Here is a 4,338-nt window from a genome sequence, read left to right on the forward strand (position 1 = left end):
ACTGTGGCGTGTGTGGCATGTGTGTACACACACACGCACACGCACACACACACACACACACACGCACACACACAGACACTGAAACTGTAAAAAGTAAAACTTTAAAAAAAATGAAAAAAAAATGCTGGTAAAGATGCAAAAGGAAAGGAAAGGAACCCTTGCATAACATGATGCTATAGAACTCAGGATGGAGGTTACTCAAACACTAAAAGTAAAAATACCATAGATCTAGCTATCACCACCTCTGGGTATCTAAGTCAGCATCCAGGGATAGCTACCTGCACATCCACAGTTCTTGTGCACAGTCAGAATAGCCAATACACAGAACCACCTTAGACACCTATCAACATATAAACTGAGGAAGAAAATATGCTATCTAGACCAATGGGATTTTATTCAGTCATAAAGACTGCAATGTCATTTTCCAGAAAATGGGTAGAACTAGCGACCATCAGTGAAGAAAGCCAAATTCAGACAAATATTTCACTTTTCTCTCATATGCAGAATCTACACTTAAAAAGCACATACATACAGGTCTAAAGTAAGCAGAATGAGGAACGAACAGACCAAACGTATGTCTCGTATTTGCAATCTAGACTTAACTACAGATACCCTTTATACATATGTATGACATGAACACAGAAGGAAGACTACTTGGAAAAGTGGACTAAGAAGGCAGAAAAAACAAATATGAACCAGGTAAAATGATACATGTCTAAAAATGCCATAATGAAATCCATTATTTTGCACGCTAACTAAAAAAGAAAAAAAAACAGAAAAAAAAAAGAAGGGCATGATCCAGACTAGTAGGGGTAAGGGGTGAAAGAAATAAATTTGAGGCTCACTAAAGAAACATCATTGCATTCCAACTGCTTAGAACAGGAGCTAAGGAGAAGATACCAAACAAGCAACCTATTCTTCTCCTTATACAGAATGGTACAAAGTGGTACAGGGTATCAACACTCCATCTGCATTCCTGCAGTTCCCCATGCCTCAGGTCCATTTCCTATGAAATGAGACGCCCAACAGTTCCTACCTCATCATAACCATTCAGCACCCAACAGTTTACGAGGATGAGAGCCTACACCTGGTGTCCACCAAGGCACTATGGCTTTTGCAACAAAAGGCAGCAGCTGCAGGCTCATCCACTGCCATACCAGACACAAAAAGTCAAAGGGTCTACCCCACAGGAAAAAGGTGGCACCCACCTGGGAGAGCCAGGTCACCTGCACCTCCTGCACCCAAAAGAAGTCTTGCACGGAGAACGGACTGTGCTGCAGCACCAGAGCCACCTCTTCCTAGACATACGTAGGGCTCCAGAAGTTGTCAGGCTTGGGAACAAAACTCCCCTAATTTCATTGTCTATACCAAGTCATAAATACTTCCAATACTCAAGTCTATAAATGGGGATAAAATTTTCATTCAATGCTGAGGTCTAACTTAAATAATCTTCACAACCAATGAGAAAATGAGGCTCAAAGACCGTAAGCAACTTGCCTCGGGCTACATTACTAGTACCTAGAAGGATGGGAATTTTTCTTTTGTTTTGTTTTTGAGAAAGGGTTTCTCTGTGTAGCAGCTCTGGTCGCCCTGGAACTTTATAGACCAGGCTGGCCTTGAACTCACTGAGATACTTGCCTACCTTGCAGGGATTAAAGGGGTGGACCACCACACCCAGTAGCTGAGGTGTACCTGACTCCAAGTCTGTCCTCTTTCCCTGTCCTCACAAAAGCAGGGAAAATATAAAGAATCCAAGGAGAGGTCTCACTTAAATACAGGCAGGATAATTAGATGGCAACCTTCACTCAACTTTAGAATCAGACCCGGCAGGTTCCTACCTCAACTCTACTCTAATACAAGTTTATGATTTTGACCTAGTTATTTAACTCTTCAATGCCCTAATTGTTTTTTCTCTTCTTTCTTTCTTTCTTTTTTTTTTTTAGCTTTTGGAGCCTGTCCTGGCACTCAATCTATAGACCAGGCTGGCCACCTGCCCCTGCCTCCCAAGTGCTGGGATTCAAGGCATGTGCCACCACCACCTGGGCAGTAGAACTCTTCCTTAAACAGCCATTTAGAGCTGGGCCAGCCTTTAATCCCAGCAATAGGGAGGCAGAAGCAGGCTGATCTCTGGGAGGCTGAGGCTAGCCTGGTCTACAGTAGGGCAAGTTCCAGGACAGCCAATACTACACAGAAACCCTGTCTTGATAGTCTTGATAACAACAGAGTCATTCAATACCCTTCCCCTTTAGGCACTTGAGAAAACGTATTTGTGCAAATAAAACAATTCATGGTAAACTTTGATATCTGGGCCCAGAAAACCAACAGTCTACAAAGGTTACCAAAATCCTATCAGCTCATTCACATGTTATGTAACACTCATAATAATCATGATTTGTATTTACCTGACACAGCTATAACCATCAGTATAGTACCATATTTCCTACTAATACTGGCAAGAAAGTTGTATGTAAGTAAATGGTATATAGCAACAGAGAAAAGAATTAAAGACATGAATTTTTATGCTGACAACAAAAAAAAAATCTAAGAGCTAAAAATCTGCACTAGAAATTATGACTAAATTTGGTATAACCTAACATATCAGAATCAATACAAATGGCAAGCCATTATCAAACATGCCTTTATTAGAATTTTTTTTTCGAGACAACATTTCTATGTAGCTTTGGTGCCTGTTCTGGAATTAGCTCTTGAAGACCAGGCTGACCTCGAACTCACAGAGATCTGCCTGCCTCTGCCTCCCCAGTGCTGGGACTAAAGGCGTGTGCCCGGCTGCCTTTATTAGAATTTAAATGCCATATTAAAGATGTTCAATATTTCCCATTTCCTCCTCCTCCACCTCTGCTGTTATATGTTCTCAAAAAAAAAAAAAAAATAGGGGTTAGTAAACTCCTTTTGAAAAAGGGTACCAAGTCAATGGTGGTGACACATGCCTTTAATCCCAGCATTTGGGAGGCAGAGGCAAGTGGATCTCTGTAAAATTCGAAGCCAGCCTGATCTACAGAGTGAGTTCCAGGACAGCCAGTGTTACACAGGGAAATCCTGTCGGGGGGGGGGGGGAGGGTAAAAGAAAAACCGGTACAGAGACTGAACCTACTAACCACTAACTGACAGCACAGACTAGACTATTAAGTCTTTTCCCCCAAGCCAAGTGAGTCAACTAACAGTAAAATAGACAAATGTCTTCAGTTCCCTGAAAACCCTTGGGTCCATGCCCAGTGAACTTCACCTCCAAGTCCCTAAACTACTTTTGCCTCACATAAATACATATTAGCATAATCACTACCACCCGATTTCAGATTTCATCAGGCCAAACTTTAAAAAATCTTCAAGAGCATATGTATGCTCTCAGCCCTCCAGGCCTATCCTTCTACCAGACCAACAGAGGGGGAAACCCTGAATTTGAACGCTCTCCCTTTATCAATAGCAAGCGAGGCAGGGAAGTGGCAAGCCTGCTGGGTGCTAGCCACATCCCCCATCGGGATCCCCTGTCCTCTGAGCTCTCAATTTTTACTCTCGTGCTTCCAAAACGCCCCCAACTCTTTGCCTTGACAACTCCAGAGACCGCTTATTCCCACCAGGGACGCCCAGATATGGCACAACTATTCCCGATGCCTGACTTGAGACCCTCATGGTTCCTCTTCCCCATCCAGGTGAGAGCCCACTCGCAACAGCGCTGACTCGAGTTGGGGACTCCAACACCGCTCCAGCCTCCTCTCCCGGGTCCCTCAAGTCCTTCCGCGCGTCCCAGTCCCGCCGTGACAGAGCCCACGCCCCTCGGGAGCACCGGGCAGCCGGCGCGGTGGTCGGTGCGGCTACGCGTGGCCCGGTCCGCGCGCTTGGCACGGGAGCGCGCGGTGGAGGGGGCCCCTACCTCCCTCGGCGTTCCCGCGGCTCAGGCTGGCTCCGGCTCCTGCGGCTTGACTACTCGCCGGCGTCCCGCGCCCTCCTGGAATATATACCGTCATCCGAGGAGGGGTGGGGGTGCCGGGGCGGCGGGGCGGGCCGCGAGCAGCAGCCAAGAGGAGCGTGGGCCCCGGCCACCCCGCCCCTCTCGCCGTGGTGAGCGCCTGCGGCCGCGGGGCGGAGCGGAAGGCTGCCGGTCCGACACGTCAACCTCCCGGAGCGGCCAAAGGGGCGGGCGCCTGCGAGGGGAAGGCGCGGTCGCTCGCGTCACTCAGATTTCTGTCCAATGGGATGGCTCGCGGTCCCGTCAGTCTGCGGCACCGCCCCCTCACGCACTGGCGGGGGCGGGGCCCTTTGCGCGCGCTGCCCGGGGGAGGGTAAGACCGGAGGGAGGCGCCACCTTGAGGACAAGCGGCT

At 47.6% G+C, this 4,338-nt stretch overlaps 1 protein-coding gene across 1 annotated transcript in view; it reads right to left on the reverse strand.

Annotated features, from left to right (window-relative positions):
• Positions 1 to 4,090, reverse strand: part of Uap1 (UDP-N-acetylglucosamine pyrophosphorylase 1) — a 36,964-nt gene extending 32,874 nt beyond the window's left edge. The window contains exon 1 of the mRNA XM_005348818.3: positions 3,890 to 4,090. The gene's annotated coding sequence lies outside the window, so the exon portion shown is untranslated. The remainder of the gene's footprint in view (positions 1 to 3,889) is intronic.
• Between the last annotated feature and the right edge of the window lie 248 nt (positions 4,091 to 4,338).

The sequence above is a fragment of the Microtus ochrogaster genome, chromosome 6 (genome assembly GCF_000317375.1).
Source record: "Microtus ochrogaster isolate Prairie Vole_2 chromosome 6, MicOch1.0, whole genome shotgun sequence".
NCBI classification, from domain to species: domain Eukaryota; kingdom Metazoa; phylum Chordata; class Mammalia; order Rodentia; family Cricetidae; genus Microtus; species Microtus ochrogaster.